We start from the raw sequence: 20218 nt of genomic DNA on the forward strand, positions 1-20218 counted from the left end.
GAACTTCCCGGCCCACAGGGCTGCAACGACCTTCACTTTCTCCGGCCTGTGCTGGTTGGGGAACCGTCCACATCTTTCCACCTCTCCACGGGTCTCCATCTCTCCAGCAGCTGCATGGCTTTTCCTGTGCTGGTGGGAGAACCGTCCACCTCCTCCCACCCCTCCACGGGGGTCCAGCTCTCCGGCAGCTGCTCCTCCTGGTCTTCCTCAGACTGGGTGTTCACACGCACAAACTGCTCCACCGTCCTTTGGAGAGCTTTGGCTGGCATCATATCCTGCTCGCTGCGCCATTTGTCGTGAGGGAGACCCTGCTCGCTGCGCCATTTGTCATGAGGGGAGGCCTGCAGGGTCTCTGGTCCCGCTCCCCATACAAGAACGCAGGATATGGTGAGGCCAAAAAGGAACACCCACGGAGCCATAGGTAGGGGAGTCATACCACTATATTCTCTCTGGCAGCACTATACTCTCACTGGAGGCTGGATCCACACTGTCCGCAAACCGCCATCCACACTTGCTAGTCCCCATTCTTTCTCTCTTTCCTCTCTCTCCCTCTCTCTCCTAGCGTAGCCACAGCAGTTATATTAGTGGCCAATGGCTCACTGGTTACAGCTGACGGCCAACTAGCCACAGCTGATGGCCATGCAATCACAGTTGGCTATTTACTACCTGAGCCAGCACCTGTCTATGTGAGGCCGAGAGCCTGGAAACTACTCTCTGGGGCTCCGCCCCCACAGGGATATTTTGACATTCTTGCAATTTTGACTGTCTTACCTCAAGTTCTTTTCTCACTCATCTGATTTGTGGCCAGGATCTCTTCTGCCTCCCTGGGGCGATGGGCCACACATGTGGCCTGAGCTCTCTAGAAAGAGAGTTCATGTTCGATGCCCTAGAACAAATGTCCAGTGGTACCATATACTGAGGAATCATATCAAGATCAGATTTGAATTTGGAGTTTAAATAAAGTCATTGTTTTTCTGGTTTCATGCATACATTTCTTTGTTGATATTATTGTATGCTATGTTATAAATGTTAGTAATTTTCCATTGTCTGGACTGCAGATATTTAAAGGATTTTGTAGGTATTTTAGATAAAGAAAAATGGGAAAGTCTGCGTCTTCCATTCATGAACCTGAATACAATTTCTGCTTTTAAGATAATGTAAAAGGAAATATATTTCATCAAGCAGCATGGTTAGAAAACAAAAGGCAACAACAGCGGCACTTTTAAACAATTAATCTTCCTCAGAATAGTGTCTCTATTGAAGACGTAATCCCCAAAGAACCTCAGTTATTTATCGTCTGCTGTTTGAGGCAATAACTAGAGTTAAGATTTCCTTGGAGCAAGGGATAATCACACAACTTTACTCAAACATTTAAAACTCAAAACAAAACTATCATTTTAGAAAGTATTTGGGACCTATTTAAACCTATTTATAGTCACTGGTGTTGAAGAGATTTAAAATCAAAGTGATGGCGTATTGAGGACTTTTAGGGCAGTGAAAATACTTTGCATGATAGTATAGTGATGGATACATGTCATTATACATTTGCCCAAGCCCATAGAATATACAACAGCAAGAGTGAACCCTACGGTAAATGATGGACTTTGGGTGATTATAATGTGTCAATGTAGGTTCATTAGTTGCAGAAAATGTACCGCTCTTGTGAAGGATGTTGACAATGAGAGAGGGTATGTGTGTGTGGATGGGGCAGGGGTATATGGGAAATCTCTGTACCTTCCTCTCAATTTTGCTGTGCACCTAAAATTGCTCTAAAACATAACATTTTTTAAAAAGGAAAAGAAAAAAATCAAGGTTAGACAAATTCTACCGAGTAGTGCTTCCCCAAATATGGGTTAAGACCACTTGCATGGAGCTTAATGCAGGGTTTTAGGCCCTAACCAGGCCTTTTGAACCAGAATCTTTTTTTTTTTTTTTTGGGGGGGGGGGTGGCCCAGGAATCTGAATTTTTAGAAAAACTTTCAGGTGATTTTTTTTTTGGTTTTCTTTTCCCCATACATACTAAGGTTTTAGAGCCACTGGAATAGAGAAAAAGGCCTAAGCTTTAGTGTCTGACAGACTTGAATCTTGACTGTCATTTGTATTCGTATGACCTTGGGCAAATGTTTAACTTCTTTCTGTTCCGGTTTCCTCATCTGTAAAATTAAAATCATACCATTTTCCTGGAAAGGATAGATGTTATATATAAGAATCGCCTGGCACAATACCTGGTATATCGTAAACATTTAACATATAGTAGCTACCATGAGAGTTTCATAATAAATCATTTAACACTTTCCATTAACTGATTTTTTTAAGGAGTTACTTGAAGTAGAAGGAAGCAGTTGATCAAATGGAAGAACAAGTCACTTGGGATAGGTCTTCCTTGAAGCTGTGGGCAGCTCTGATGTGAGGCGTGGTGTCTCCCAGAACAGTGGTTCCTAAAACTCAGAAACTCCCGGAGCGCTTGTTATACATACGGATTCTGGGGCTCCGCTCCACTTGCCAAATCAGACCTTTTCTTCCCCACACTCATCTTCCCAAAGGCTGGCCTGGCTCCCGACCTGTTCCCGCCCTCATTACAACTAGCAAAAGGCTCTTTCCAGCCTCATTTAAACTGAAGAGGTAAAGCCCTCTTGTTTCAGATATGCAGAGTGAAGGAACCTGCTCTCAAATTTATCTTCTCTTTGAGTAACCGAGAAATGCAAGGTAGCTTAGTGACTAAGAGCACAGGCTGCCAGATCTGCTCTGCATTCAACAGTGGTGCCTAAGTTTCCTCTCAGTAAAGTGTAGATGATTATAACACCTATCATGGAGTGTTGTGGAAATCACAGAGAAAGCACTGGGTCTGTGCTCTCTTTAGTCCGTATGCATCACTGTGAGCTGAGAGGAACTAATCATAGTCTCCAGGCTTAGCACCACACTCTTTCCTGTCAGAAAATACAAGGTTATTTCTTCTTGGAGTCCCCGTTTCCCTCATTTCTCAGGCCTTGGAGGCCGTTTCTCGGAAGCCCCTGGGCTCAAGTCTTCATTTTTGTCTACTATGTGATTCTCCCATTTCAAAAAGGGTGGGTATTTCCACCTTTGGTGTCCCTGAAGATAAGCACACAAACTTCATTATAACTGTTTATATTAATCATCTCTAGAAAGAACTGGGAAATGGTAGAAAGTAAAACGAGTGGAGATAGTCACACTGCAAAGGGGACAAGAATCTCAGGGTTTTCAACCCAGTTGATGTACCTGGGATGGATTATCCCCGCGTCCCCTTTTTCATAGACTTCCCAGATCAGATTCTCTTTTATTCATTATCTCACCAACCACTCAGCCTTGAGTGCGCAGTATAACCTCCCAGACGTCTCAGTATAATTTCTAGGCCCCAGGCCTGGAGTAGGTCTGCAGTGGGAATGAGAATTTGCATTTTTAACATCATCACAGGTGCGTTTGAGGCTGCTGGTGCAGAGATTACACTTCCAGAACAGCTGCTCTGGAAGACCAGGCCTGAAGATGTAATTTAGGCAGAAATCTTAGTCATTTAAAGGGGACAGGGGTCACCAGATTAAATACAGAATATTCAGTTCAATTTAAATCTTAGATAAACGATTCTTTCATGTACGTGTGTCCCAAATATTGCATGGGACAGGCTTATACTAAAAGATTATTTGTTGCTAATCTAAAATTCAAATTTATCTTAGTGCTGGTGTATCCTGCATTTTTATTTGCTAAGTCTGGCAACTCTATTTCAAGGGCATAATATTTGTGTTTCCTAATGACATAGTAGCTATCTTGGGGACTCAGCTGTCTCCTAAGATACCTTCCTTCCACCGCCTAGCTCTCAGGCTCCTGAAATGGATTTCCCAACTCTGAGATGGGTCCTTCCTGTCTGAACCTTCCACTGGGACACCCCTCTAGGACCTTCCAGTTTCCTTAACATATCCCAGAGTTGACTACATTACAGTCCCTTGGAGCTTACTATTGCCGTGTGTCCCTAGTGGAACATTCATCTTTCATATCTGAGTCTCCTAATATGCTTTAAGAGTGGCAATTTCAGGTCAAGAAAGGGGAAAAGGTGGAGGCCACAAAACACACCGTCATCATCCTGCTTGGCTAATGCCAAGACTGGCCAAACTTGTGCACCTGACACGACGCATTAGCCAAGCCCAGAGAGAGACAGTGTGTCAATCCATCCAGCAAGCAGGTCTGATGACTTTGCTATGTGAAATAAATGTAAACAACACAGTGTGTCAGTGCTGTTTCCAGGCACAAGTTAACGACCACAATTTGTGTTTCATTCTAAAATCCCGTTATTGCTCCTATAGAGGCGTATCTGAAGTTAGGCAAGCTTACTGGCTAAGATATGTCAGCTTCAGAATATTGTTCCTGAAAGGAGCGGGCGGTTCTTAGACATCAGTCACTACAATTGTGGTGATAACAAAGAGCTAGATAATGGAATTATTGAATGAAGATTAAGCTCATGAGCCTTAGGTTTAGCTAGAGTTTAACGTCTATGACTTTGTCCACTTCGTCTGGTCATTTCCAAAAGAAGCACTGCATTCATACTCAGAGCCCAGCATCATTGTGAAGATGGCCAGGTTTTATAGCTTTCTACAAATTTCTGGAGAGAGTATTTAGAAGGACAACATAGTTCTCTTCTTTCAATATTAATGTTTCTGATTCAAAGAGCAGTAACTTGAACTGTTTTTCCAGTAATGCAGTCCTATTTCCAGACACTCTAATGAAGCTAATCGGAAGCCTCAGGCTTTATTTTTGTTTTTCTCTGAGGAATGGAGTCCTGTTAAGTATTTGCATTATATTTCTGTAACTTACCCTTGCTTGAGAAACAGATGTTAGAAGAGAATGCAATGAAAAGTGAGAAGAAATATCTTTAGCTGAGAACAAATATTTACTTTCACAAGTTATGACTATGTAGGCAGTGGCTTCCTGTAATAAGTCATCAATGAATGAAAAGGCAAATAATAAATGTGTATATTTCTTGTGTGCAAAAATGTTATTACTCACCCATCATTAAATAGGCATGCATTTTGAGTGTTTTTCCATTAGTCCTGATATATTTGGTCAATGTCACTCATAGGCTCTTGCCTCGTCATACTGGTAGTCAGGAGCAGGCATCTGCAAAAAAGATAGCCAAGATTTTCTGGTGTTTTCTGTGGTAAAGGAAAAGGGAAGGATTTCATCTCCTAAGCATTTCTGCTCCACCAGCATTGTGCTTTTGCATCTCTCCACACGTGCTGGCTCTATGGTGATAGACAGGAGTAGCAGAAATTTGGAGGGTTTAACAAGCATCACAGTTGAAAGGTATCCCACATTTTTTTACCAGGAAAGCCAATCTATTCGAGTCTCTCTGGACTCAGACTGCCTCTCTTCAGGTCCTGAATCTTCTATTTACCAGTATTACTAGAGCATGACCTTGGGCAAGCTGCCCAAGTTCTCTGTGCCTCAGTTTCCTCATTAATCAAATGGAGGCAATTTTATTACTGGTATCTTAGAGATTTCTCCAGCATTAAGTGAGATAATGCATTTGAAATGCTCAGCACAGAATGAACGCTCAATAAACATTAGCTGAAAATAGAATAAAATCAAGTAATATTTAGACTCTGTTCTCAGCTATACCTGGATGGATCTCTGATTATATTTTATTACATTTTGCAATTATTTCATGAAGTAGAGATTATGTTGCCTGCCTAATGGAATTTAGCCAAAGAATATTTGAATTTTGGAATAATCATATCTCATACACTTATTAGGGAGTCATTGGATACCAATAATAAATTCATTAGGGCATATTTAATAAAATCAAAGATCTCTTATATTTTAAATCACCATTGTAGAATAAATTTTTGCTTATTGTCTAAAACATTAAAGAGAACAGTAAAAAATAAATTTAGTTTCATTTGGCTTCATTAAAAATAGTGTTCCTAATCTTATTATTTTTACATTTATTAATAGGCTTTCATTGTTTAAAAAAAAACCCTCTAAGTCTATGATTTTTGGACTTGGGCAGTAGCACCAATAAGCCATTGGAAAACCAGTAAATGGAAACAGTACTGTCTTCCAGGATGTGGTTTGTGTGATCTGGCTCTTTCTGCTGCAGCAGTCCTAGCTCGGTGGGGAGGGACAGTGGGCATGGGAGGAAGTTGGGCAAGGTAAGTGAGGTGGTGTCAGTGGAAATAGAGGTGCTTAGACCACTCAAACTGTGAAAATGTAGTGTTGATGATTTCCTGGCTGCAACCATTTCCTTTGATGTAGTCTCCGGTTTCCATGACCAGAGAGGTCCAAGAACCAACAGGTAGGGGTGTAAGGAAGGAAGTGGGTAAGCTAAGGGAACATGTAGAGCAGGGAGTCTTTGCTGTGCCTTGTTGCCCTCCCACTATGCTAGGAGAACTTAGAGTTCGTAAAACAGCTTTGATATTACTATTTGAAATGGGGACTCACTCCTACTCCAATCCCTCTCTCTGTGGTTATAGATGAAGACCTTTGCGTTGGTGGTTCTCTTGCTTCCCTCTATATAAGCTAGGAACAGTCTCAAAAATCATCTCTGCAAAAGTGAAATGTATTATTTGCTGGATCACTTATTCTGTGAATTGATCTGATAAAATCGACTCCCATTTTGTATCTTAAATGTTTTGCACAACCTGGAAGAAAGGCTGAAAAGCCTTGTATCTCATCCCAAACACTATTCTGGATTCCCCACCCCCCATATTCACAAAGTCACATGCTTATTGTGCCTTATAATGATTCATCTTGTTTCCTTTTGTTCCATTAACTGCTGATGTCATCTCTTTTGGCTATTCCTGGAAGGGTAGCTAGGCTTGCTTTGGTTACTTTTTTATATACTGGCACCTAACAAGTCATATTACACAGAACTACCATTATCAAGCACTTACAATGTAAGCTCTGTAAGCTGAGTCCTATTCAGAGTACCTTACACATGTGGCCTCATTTAAGTCCTGTGTCAAGGCTGCAAGATAGATATTCCTTTCATTCACAATCAGAGATTCTGGAACTCAGAAAGTTTAAATACTGTGCTCAAGGTTAAATATCTACTGAGCTGTAGGCACACATTCAAAACTCATTAGTTCAACTCTAAACTCCACACCACTTCACTAGGCTGTCGTGACTAAGAAGTTTGTCCTTTGAGTCCTAGATTATTTCAGATGGAACCCAACAGTGTTTTCATATTATCTGTTATCCTTCCTACGCTCTCAGTCAACTTCACCATTGTTCACCCTCTGTACAAAACAAGACAGCATGCGCTCTGCACAAATCAAAATTTCTTTTTCTAAATTTCAAATATATAGTATTGACCATACTATTTGTAGTACAGAGCAATGCACTGTAGGGGATATAAAAATAAATGAGCCATGGCATATATCCTTAGGGACTTCCATTTTAATGGTAAAGGATGAGCATGATAAGACCTGCATACAAATGTATATAATATGAGGCAGAATAAAAGTACCATTATTGAGATATAATCTGTGATAGGAGTTTACAAAAAGGAGAAGGCAGCCACAGGATCCTCTTCGGATCTTGGCTGAGGTTTGGCTTTTTTGTTATGGTGTTTATGGAGGTGGGGTGGGGGGGGCCAGAGAGAAAGTTTGTCAGTCACACTTCAATGGTTCGTTGTCACCGCCATTTTGTACAAACAGCTCATTTTTGGTGAGAAATGAAAAGCAATGCAAATGAGGATGTAGGTAGGGGTGGGATATGCAGACACTCCTTTATTTTACTGATATTTTCTCCAGGTTATGACAGTGATGATAGGCTCTAAGAAAGAGAGAAAAACAGAAAGCCTACAGTTCTCATCACAATTATATTCAATCTGACAAACAATAGTTCATTAACTCAATTTAATGATAAATATGTGCAATGTATTGAGTTGGGATATATAATGATGAACTGGAGCTTACATTTCATAGAGAAAATAAGATGTTTATAAGATATCCCATGGTAAGAAATGATAAAAATCATTAGAGAAGGACAGAGAAATTACTATATTTGAGAGGAGGAATAGGTTATTTTTACATGAACGAGGTGATAATAAATATTAACAACTAACCTCTTAATTACAAACCAGGTAGCGGGCCTTACACATATACTAACTTATTTAATGCTTACAAAAACCCTATGGGGTAGATGCAATTATTTCCTCCCATTTTTTCCAGGAAGCAAAACCAAGGCATAGCGAGCTTAAATAAGTTGCTAGCAAGTGGCCAGCAGTTTGGCTTTAGAGTATGGCCATTTAACCAAGCAGCTCTATTTGCCAGTCTGCGTCATGAAGGATGGATGCGAATGGCTACTCACACTGATCTCAAAGAACAGGTAAAGAGAGAGCAGCAGGAAAACTGAAGGAGAGCATGGGGAGGCGGGCACATGAAGAGAAGCAATTATAAATAACGTCTTGTAAAAAAAGGGAAGGTTATATAATGTTAGGTTAGAGTCAGGCCATGGAGAGCACCAAGTAGTTATCTAAAGAGGGTGTGCTTTCCTTTTTATGATTGACAGCTTTTTCAAAGCCTCATCATATGTTGTAAGTGGGCTGCAGGTGTTGTATAGAGGATGGATGTGAAGACTGTCTAGAGGCAGGGGGACCAGTTAGGAGGTTATAATCAATAACAGGGAATACGGCTTAGAGTGGTAGAGTGATTGAAATGAGGATGACAATGTGGAATTGCAAATTTGGAAGAGAGGAATTAAGAATGGGAAGCATGGAAGTGCAAATTTGTGAGATAGGGTTTACTTCTTTAGAAAGAGAGGAGTCAAAAGAAATATTTGAGTTTTGAGATTGGGTTATTGCAAAGGTGGGAGTGTTATCCACACAGCTCTGGAATGCAGAGGCAGTAAAGTTTGAGTAGAAAATGAAGTTAATTTTGTACATATAGTTATGCATCTAGAATTTCTGTTGGATAATCCTCTGAAAAGAAGTCTGATAATAAGCAGATATTTGACTGCATTCTGCATGGTTTAACCTTTTAACCCTAAATCAAAGTCAGGGCCTGATAAGGAAAGAATGTACCCCGAGATTTGAAATAGATAACTATGTAGATGCATGAGAGAACCAACAGTTTTCAACAACATGAAAAGGTGCTCAGGATCTCTAATCACCAGACCAATGCAAATCAGAACCACAATGAGATACCACCTCATACCTGTTAGAATGCCTGCTATCAAAAAGATAGCAGACAAGTGTTGGTGAGCATGTGGAGAAAAGGGAACCCTCCTGCACTGTTGATGGGGATGTACATTCATGCAGCCACTATGGAAAACAGTGCGGAGGTTCCTGGAAAGATGAAAACTAGAACTACCATATGACCCAGCAATTCCACTTCTGGGTATATATCCAGAGGAAAAGAAATCACAATCTTGAAGAGATATATGCACCACCATGTTCAATGCAGTGTATTCACGATAGCCAAGACTTGGAAACAACTTAAATGTCCATTGACAGTTGAATGGATAAAAAAGATGATATAGATATATAGATAGATATATAGGTTAGATGTAGATATAGATACCGATACAGATACAGATGTAGATGTACATATAGATATAATTTAGGCATAACAAGGAAAAACCCTTTCATCTGTGACAACATGGACAGACCTTGAGGGCATGACACTAAATAATATTGTATCATCTAACTTATATGTGGAATCTAAGAAAGCCAAACTCATAGAAACAGACAGTAAAATGATGGTTGCCAGAGGCTGGAAGGAGGCAGAAGTGAAGAGATGTTGGTTAAAGGGTACTGGAGATCTCATGTACTACATGGTAACTATAGTTAAAATACTGTATTGTATACTTGACAGTTGCTAGGAGAGTAGACCTTAAACGCTCTCACTCACCACCACCCACACAACAACAAAATTGTAATTATGTGAGGTGATGGATGTGTTAACTACACCTATTGTGGTAATAACTTTGCAATTTTTAAGTGTATCAAATCATCACATTATGCACTCTAAAGTTATACAATATTATGTCAATTATGTCTCAATCAATCTAGAAAAAAATGAGGAAAAATTGCTTTTTCCTTTCTTCTATGGTCTCTTTCTTGAGCTGCCATTTTTCTGTTTTGTTCTTTTGCTATTTAAAGTATGATTCCTTGAGCAGAAGATACTTGCAGGGTAAAAGTAGACCCTTATACTTGTGCAGTGCACGTGCTTGACCTTAACCATCCTACTAAGGCCCCTACTGGAAGTGGAAGGTGGCACTGGTCACTAAATGGGGACAGAGAAATGCATAGTTAAGAAACTGTCCAAAGGTGGGGACAGCACTGGGGACTTGGAACCACATATGAGCCAAGGCTCCATATTGTAAGGTGGGCTTAATTACCATATTGGGTAGCAAAGTTGGACTAGTAGCCAAGAGACTTGGCCCACAGAGATCTATTGAGATGGCTGATAGCACTTGGTATCTTGGTATTTATAGAACAAGATATATGGGCAGACAACAACAAAAACAACAACAATAGAAAAATGCTGCTTAATATATAATCAGAGTGATCAAGAAAGAATAAGCAGAAGACTAGGGTCAGCCTCCTCAATGAAAAAGTCACAATTCCTTGTTCTGTTTCCCTCAGATCCAGAATTTATCAACACAAATAGAGGTTGAGTTCCTATAATGAAGGACCATGCATAAACACAGAAGTTGAATGCTCTATTGATTCCCTTAATCCTTCCTGAAAGGGATTTATTGTCATTTATTTTGGTAATAAGTGTACTGGGGATAAAGAAATACCCAGATCTTTCAAGAGTTGTTAGATCCAGAGAACAAATTGATGCTTCTATTTGGAAGCCCCAAATTCCAGTACGATTACACTTTGAGGATAGGTGGGGTAATACATGGAGTTCTAGCCAGGGTCATTCCTCATTGGGTCCACTGGGTTCATGGACCCACCTAGCAGTCATTCCCCAGGTCCAAACCATGGCGTTGGAGTAGACATATTTAGCAGTTGACAGTAGTTACAGGGGCTGTGGGCCCCTCATTTCCCCATTTCAATCAATAATCTGGCCCCTGTGAAAACCAATGGATTATGGTAGATGAGAGTGGTCTACTACAAATGTAACCAAGTAGTAAATCCAACTGTAATTGTTACAATTATCTTTGTTAGAGAAGATTAACATAACCTTAGATATGTGGTATGTGGTTATTGATCAAGCAAGTATGTTTTCCATACTCATCAGGAAGAAATATCAGGGACAATTTCTATTCACAATGACATTATACTATCTGCATCTTGCCCTTGGGCTAGTGAATTCTTCTCTCTGTCATAGTGTGGATCAAAGGGACCTGGACCATTTGGACATTGCACAGAATATAACATTGTTCTTTTATATTGATAACATTCTATAAATTGCATGTGAGATGCTATAAGTGGTAGGTACTCTGGCTGCCTTATTAAGACACGTGTGCTCCAGAAGGTGAAAGATGAACCTATAGGTACGGGGCCTGCCGCATGTTTAAGGTAGAAGTAATAAAACTTGGTAAAACGCCCCAGGTTTTGGAGGCAACATATTCTGCACTTGGAAACATTTCTATAGCCAATTTACTGGGTGATGTGGTGGAAGACCGCTAATTTTGAGTAGCATCCCAGAGCAAGGAAGTACTCTGTAGCACATCTAAACTGTGGTACTAGCAGTCCTGTTGCTTGGACCAGATAATCTGGCAAACTCCACACTTCTAGATATCAGTGGGAGAAAAGGGTGTTGCAATGGAGCCTGTGTCAAACCTCAGTAGGAGAGTCTTAGAGTAACTCCTAAGTTCCTAGAGCAAGTGCATGCCATCTGCAGCAGAGAACTACATATCACTTGAAAAACAGATCCTGTCATGCTACAACACTAGCAGAGGACATTAAGTGATGACCCTCACTGCCCTTCATGAACTAGGTTCTATCAGACCCAGCAAGCAGGGTCCATCAATAATCCAGCTTGGTGAGTCTGGAAGTAGTACATCTGGGATTGGGCTGGAGCAGGTCCAGGGGGGTACAGGTAAATTGCATAAACAGAAGCCCAAATTCCCATATTACCCACCGCAGTTGCACCAGATCCTTTATCTCTGCTCATACCTGGTCTCCTGAGGGGTTCCTTATGACCAGCTGACAGAGGAGGGGAAAACACAACCTCAGTTCATAAGTGGATTGGCTTGGCATGTTTGTAAATGTTGACATTGAACTGCTGCTGCACTACAACCCCATTTTGGGTGGCCCTGAAAGACAGTGGAGAGGGGAAATTCTTCCAGTGGACACATCATTGGGCATTGTATGTGGTAGTCCACTTTGTGTGGAGAGAGAAATTACGTGAGGTAAGGATACATGTGGACTGATGGGCAGTAGCAAAATGGCTTAGTGGATTGATCCTGTTCTGGAAGGAACCAGATTAGTAGATTGGGGACAAAGAGGTCTGGGCAAGAGGCATGTGGATGAAACAATGAGCAGAATGTTAAGATGTTTGCATCATGTATTAACATATACCGGAGAGTTTGTGTTATGGAAGGGGCACTAAACAACCAAAAGGATGACTCATCCGGTTAGCTGAGACATGGACATATTTTGAAGTTAGAGGCAAAAGAATTTTCTGATGGACTGGATGTGGGATATGATAGACAGAGAAGAGTCAAGGATGCCTCCAAGAATTTGGTCTGAGCAATTGTAAAAATTGGAGTTGCCATTAATTGAGATTGGGTGGAGCATATTTTTGCGTAAAGATTAGGAGTTAAGTTTGGGACATGATGGTTTGAGATATCTATTAGACACAAAAGTGGAGAGTCTAGTAGCTGTTTAATACATGAGTCTGAAGTTGAGGAGAGATGAGTTTAACCTAGAGTAGAAAAGTCATGACATAGTGAGAGAAAAGAAACCATAGAAATGATCAAACAGGTTCTGTCTGCTGGGTTGGGGAATCTAGGACAAAGCCTTTCCCCTTAACTTGCATTGCTCATGTGTATAATGAGGGGATGGGAGTGTAAAGATGGTATGGTAAGGTTTTTCTCCACTTTGTAATTCAGATTCTGGGAAAGTTTTGCAGAGTAGGAAAGACTGAGGACTTAGACATTCTTTAGGTATGAGCAGTATTTAGAAACTTCTAGTGCTCACCGATACTCTTTTTCTGGGCACTTGGGAGAATTACACTTTGCTGGGTCTCTTGTAGTAAGGAAAGCTTATATGACTAGTTATGGCCTATGGGTGGTGAGATGGCTGTCACTTCTGTGCTGAAGCATTTAATTGGCGGTACAGGACCCTCCAACACTCTCTTTCTCTACTGTAGTAATCATGGAACCATGTGGAGAGGGAGATGCCACGAGATGGAAGTAGTCAGATCACTGAGCTGTCACTGAGGACTTGTAGTCCTGGAGTTTGCCCAGCTGTGCAGCAGACATTTGTGTGTTCAAAACTCCTGAGATTTTAGTGTTGATTGATATTGCATCATCACATAATCTATCCTAACTGATACAGTCTCCTGCTGGTAGACCTATGTTGGGAGTTCATCAAAATAAGGATCTGATCTTTGGAGTAGGGAATGTGATAAGAAGAGTCTAAGAAACCAAACTTCACTCATGTCACAACTTTCCTCAGGGATATAAAGAACAAAGATGTCTTCTCTCCCATAAATGTGTTACTGTTTTCCATTTTAATTTTGGTTATAAATAGATTTTCCATAATTTCTCTCTTTTTCCTTTTCTTTTAAGTTGCTATAGAGTACCACAAGATTTATTTTGATGACAATAAATCTATAAATATTTACAACTAAACTTCACCAGTTTTAATCAGCCAGGTAATTAGAGGAGACCCCTAAGTTGCTTAAAGATGCCACTCACAGTGGAAGTTTGCCTACTGAACAATTAAACACTTAAATCACAGATGGTTAATGGAGTTTCCAGTGTACTTAACATTTATTCATGATAATAAAGGATTTATGTTTTTAAAGCTTGTCAGTTAGACTTAAAATATATACATCTCTTTTTCAGTCCTCTTCACTCTTGGTGGGTCAGGCCTGAGAATAAAAATCTGTATGCATTTGGAGGAAGGAATAATTTGTGATGCATGGTTTTTACTTGTGTGGTGTCTTATGCTCACTTGTCATTTGTCTTTCTCTAATATTGTATAGGCGGGGGGATATACCACTGAGGTTTGCATTAAATAAGTCAAATATACAACATTTTGTGGAGATTGTGTTTAATGTTTGGTGCATATTGGTTTGAGTCCAGTCCAAATAAAAAGTTAGCAAAAACAATAAAGTAAATAATAACTACACCAAAATAGAGAAACAAAAAAAATCTACCCAACACAATTTTAGTTGAAAAAGAATTTTGACACTAAGTTAAAGAATAAGACTTAATATCACATAGGTTTGCTAGTCTTTTAACACCAACAGCTACATTTTATGTGAAATCTATGAAATTGACCAATTGATAATTAAAGAAAGCTCATTACCAAGCAAATACAAAAAAGCTATTCACCTATGAAAGATAGCAGTTTCATTACAGAAACAGCAGAAAAGGACTTAGGAAACTAATGAAAAAAACATAAAAATGCAAATTACTGCAGCTAATTGGTTGTGTCTTCAAACATATTCTGAATTATTAATTTATAAAAGAATAAATCTCTTTCTTTAAATATAAGGTAAGGAAATGGTATCCTCCTTTCATGGTTAGCATTAAAATTATAATGTTTCATTCTTCTTTAGTGTAATTATATCAAGATTTTGTTGAGGGGACAGAGGAAGAAGCAAAGAATTCCAGTTTTCTCCAAAGTTCTAAAATTAAGTTACACTTTAAATTCTCAGTTAAAAATAACCAAACGGAAGGCACACACATCAGACAATGTGTTCCAAGAGGGTGGGTATTACTATCACTTCCGCTTTGTTCACTGTGTTGTCTGGCATAGAGTCATTAAAACAGCCATCATCAAGGTAATCAGGATTTCCTGTTTGATAAATGCTACATGGTAAGATTTATCCTACTAGAGGTAAGACTTTATCTACTAGATATTTGATACAGGTGACCATTCTCTCCTTTTTGGAATGCCTTCTCCATTTGGACTCTGTGGTATCTCTTATTTTCTTCCCACTTCACTGGATATTTCTTCTCTACTGTCTCCTTTACCTTTTTACAACATTTGCCGGGAGGCTTAGTCCCTCATCCTCCCCTTTGGTGATATCATCTAATCCCATGGTTTTCAATATCATCTAGATGTTGAGACTCCAGAATTTTGTCTCTAGATCTGTTTTTTCCCTGGAGCTCCAGATTTGTATATGTAATTGCTGAGTCAGCATTACTTGTTAGATGTCACCAAATGGGATTTCAAATCAACATGAAATATCACAAATGAATCTCAAAAGCATTATGCTAAGTGGAAGAAGCCAGAAACAAAAGACTGCATACTGTACTATGTATGATTCCATTTATATGATAAAATTGTAGTGATTCCCATTGGCTTGTGGTGGGGGGGACAGGACTGACTGCAAAATGGCATAAGGTAAAGTTTTGGAGTGATGTGAATGGTCTATATCTTAATTATGGTGGTAAGGTGATGGTTACATGATTATATACATTTGACAAAACTCATTGACCTACACACTTAAGATGGGTGAATATTTTTGTACAAATCATTTATGCTAATTATTCTTTAATAAATCTGATTTTAAAAGAATGCTCATATGTCTTCTCATTGCACTTAGCATAAAACCAAAGTACTTCTCATTCTTCAGCCATAGTGGTCTTTATTCCTCTAAATAACTAAACTCATTCTTGTTTCTGTGCCTGTACCCTGACTCTTCTGTTTGCCTGGAAATTTCTTTCTCTGGGTATTTGAAGGGCTAACTACATTTATTTCAGAAGCCATGTCTTTAGTGTTGAACATAGGTTTTCCTTCTCATTCACATCAAGCTCTATCCCATTACCTTGTTTTAAACATTTAGTGCTACTTGAATAGTCTGTTATATATTTATTTGCTTCCTTGTTTATTTTCTCTCTTCTCACTGGTCCGCAAGTTTCTGGAGGAAATGAAAATTTTCAGTTGTATTCACTGCTGAATTTCCCGAGCTCAAAACAGTACTGGGCATATTGAAGGCATTGAATAAATATTTGTTGAATGAAAGGATAAATAAATGAACCGTAGGAACTTAATAAATGTTTGTTGACTGGCTGACTGACTGAAACCTAAACCACAATTGTAAAACACTGGCACTTCATGTTTATTTGAAGCATTGAGATGCAAAGGACATGGATCAATGACTCTAATTAAGTATGTACTTAAAACATGTACATGCATCAACATGAATTTGTTAAGGTCTTCGCATATGAATGATACTGAGCTACATGTGGCAGTCACTCATTTTGAAGAAAACATTCTGTCAATCATTTCTGCCTAATTGTTCAAACTTTCTCAAGGTAACGATTTTTAGGGAAAAGCTTCGTAGTTCAAACTTCTGCAAGAAACCCATGGACGATGTGGAAATAAGTTAGTCATTTTTTTTCCTCAGTGTAGAATTTTGTTCTTAAACCAATCAAGAGTGTCTGATGGCTATCTCTGCTGGGTTTGAGAAAATCTGAAACTAAGTATTATTTTCTCAAATCTTAGTACAGTCAAACAAAAAAAATATACTTTGTTTATTTATTTATTTATTTATTTTGTAAATAGGCATATTAAAAAAAAAAAATCATGTAGCCAGCTCTATTTTGAGGAACATAAAGGGTGGTCCTGCCTTGGATATCTGAAAGTATGAGCAGTAAGTGATCACTCCACTGGCATTTAATCGGGTGCTCATTTTGCTAATGCTCATTAAAATACATCACAATTCTATTCCATTGGTCTATGTGTCTGTTTTTCTGCTAATACCATGCTGTTTTGATTATTGTTGCCCTGTAGTACAAAGCGAAAGTCAGGGAGTGTGATAACTCCAGCATTGTTTTTTTTTCTTAAGATTGCTTTGGCTATTGGAAAGCCACATGCACAAGAATGAAACTGGACTGCTATCTGTCACCATGTACCAAAATAACTCAAAATGGATCAAAGACTTAAGCATAAGACCTGACACAATAAACTGCATAGAAGAAAACATAGGTACTAAACTTATGGACATTGGGTTCAAAGAGCATTTTATCAATTTGACTCAAAAGGCAAGGGAAGTAAAAGCTAAAATAAATGAATGGGACTTTATCAAACTTAAAAGCTTCTGCACAGCAAACTAAACCATCGACATAATAAAGAGGCAACCAACTGAATGGGAGTAGATTTTTGCAAACTGTACCTCCGATAAGGGGCTACTATCCAAAACACACAAGGAACTCATGCAACTCAACAACGAAAAAACAAACAACCCAATTGAAAAATGGGCAGAGGACCTGAAGAGACATTTCTCCAAAGAGGACATACAAATGGCAAATAGACATATGAAAAAATGCTCAACATCACTTATCATCAGAGAAATGCAAATAAAAAGCACGATGAGATATCACCTCACCCCAGTTAGAATGGCTATCATCAACAAGACAAATAGTAACAAGTGTTGGAGAGGCTGTGGAGAAAAAGGAACCCTCATACACTGTTGGTGGGAATGCAGACTGGTACAGCTGCTATGGAAAGCAGTGTGGAGGTTCTTCAAAAAATTACAAATAGAATTACCATATGACCCAGCAATCCCTCTCCTGGGTATCTACCCAAAAAATCTGAAAACATTTATCCAAGAAGACATGTGTGCTCCAATGTTCATTGCAGCTTTATTTACGGTGGCCAAGACATGGAAACAACCAAAATATCCTTCGATAGATGAATGGATAAAGAAGTTGTGTTATATATACACAATGGAATACTATTCGGCGGTAAGAAAAGATGAAATAGGACCATTTGTGACAACATGGCTGGATCTTGAGATTATAATGCTAAGCGAAATAAGTCTGACAGAAAAAGGAGAGAACCATACAATTTCATTGATATGTGGTATATAAACCAAAAACAACAAAAGAACAAGACAAACAAATGAAGGAACAAAAACTCATAGACACAGACAATAGCTTAGTGGTTACCAGAGTGTAAGGGGGGAGGGGGGTGGTAGATGATGGTAAAGGGGATCAAATATATGGCGATGGAAGGAGAGCTGACTCTGGGTGGTGAACACACAATGGGATTTATAGATGATGTAATACAGAATTGTACACCTGAAATCTATGTAACTTCACTAACAATTGTCATCCCAATAAACTTTAATAAAAAAATCACAAATGTGAACACTTGTGTTTTTATGTGTAAATAAATGTGAATCCAGAGTAGAACACTCTGTGCTAATATGACTGAATGAATAGTACTTAAATATAGAGCTATTATATCACTAAAAACACACACACACACACATGCACACACACAGAACTCTTCTGTATGATAGCCACGGTCTATTATTGATTCTGGGACTTTCTGCCATTTTTGTTTTGTTTTGTTCTTGAGGGACATATTAGGCCAAACAATTCAAGAAGAGAAAAGCCTCTTTCTTCTTTGACTTAGGGTTTACTGCAGCAGCAGCACTGTTTTTTGGAAGGAGATGCTAAGAAGTGGAAGCAGGTGACAACAGAGTGTAGGCAGCAGAGTGTAGGTTACACAGTGCTGACTGTCTGTCATCTCTGCTCCAAATCCTCAGACTCTCCTCCTCAAAAGTGAGTAATTCAGACTTAGCGATGGAGATAATCAAAAGTTCTGGATAATTATGTTTTCTAAAGTAGCACCAGGTTAAGGAACGTTAACAGGAATTCAGCAACTTTGTGTATCACGTGAGAGACCTGAAGTGTCAAACCCTAATCATAAATGTTTTGCTGTAATTTATACTATGCTGTTTGCTGCAGAGTCTGGAATTTAGCTTCATTTAGTATCATCTGAAGAGAAACAAATGTGTGGTTTCATTTATAATTAACGTGTGGCTAGGTGAACTTGATTAACTTATATCATTTTCTTCCATCCCTTTTAAAGACAAAAATAGCATGTACCGACTCTGCACAGTACTTTTTCTTCAGCCCTCCATATAAGGGACATTTTAAAGATTCTGATACCCAGTGTTGTTGAATCTAAAATTTGTAGTAAAAGAGTAGTAACTTTGCTACCCCTCCAACCAGTCATCTCTTGCCCCTGAACTCATAATTATCAAGATACAAGATGAAAAAACTAGTGAAAACCCCTGTCATTATTTTCTATAACACCCCAAAATAGACACTGGTTTGTTAGGTCACCTTTCTGGAGTAGCATTCTTACCCAGGTTGCTTCATGTCCTTGACTAAAGGAGTTTCTTTAACTCTGGGTATATGAGGAAAACAGCATTATTGGAAAGTAATTGAAGTCACACTACAGAATGAGAACCAGGAACAGTGTCCTATTCATTTTTCTTAAAAGAAGAATAACTACAGCATGAAGAGCAAGAACGTAATAAAGATAGGTGCTATGTACTCTTCACTTACAACCTGTCAGGTGCCAGAGCAGGGACTTGCAAATAACCGCATTTCATTTTCACAACGTGTGAAGTAAGTGCTACTGAGACTCCAGATGGTTAGTTTCCTGTTCCCAGGATCAAATAGAAAATGCCAGAGCCAGTTTCTGAGCCGAGTCTGTCTGCTCAGTCTACTATACTACTATTATTGTATATAGTATCCCCCACTTCAGGATACTTAGATACGATGTACAAAGTTATTCTTGCAATCATATTTTCATCTCTTTTCTTGTTGGGTTCAGATGTGTGTCTTTCATTTAGCTGCTTTGGTCTAGGATGGTCTTCAATGTGTCTTCCACCATTCTTGTCCTGTGCTGTATTTAAAAGGTCTCCTCCCTACCCTATAATCAGGGTCCTTAATACTAACTGCAAATAATCCATCTGTTGGTCCACAATAGCTTGAAATTCAGATTGTAAATATACTGCTCACTAACTTGTTGAAAGGATGCAACTCTCTTATGTATTCACTCTGTCATCTCCTGGCCTCCAGTACTTAACACCCTGGCAATAACTTCTCTTTGGGTTTCAAGGTCTCTCTGTTTCTGAGCATACCGCTTGCTCTCTCTGGGTTCCTAGTGGTCAGCATTTTGGCTGGGGGACTGGGGATGATGTTTTGAAGGGAAAGGCACTCTTACGTAGGTTGGACCAGAGCTGAAAATGAATGGTTGCCATCATACTTTTTGTGGAATGCAGCTGAAATCCTTGTATGAACATAGCACTTCTGTGTTCTATGCTTC

This window comes from Rhinolophus sinicus, chromosome 2, assembly GCF_057876585.1.
Source record: "Rhinolophus sinicus isolate RSI-liver-muscle chromosome 2, RSI-T2T, whole genome shotgun sequence".
NCBI classification, from domain to species: domain Eukaryota; kingdom Metazoa; phylum Chordata; class Mammalia; order Chiroptera; family Rhinolophidae; genus Rhinolophus; species Rhinolophus sinicus.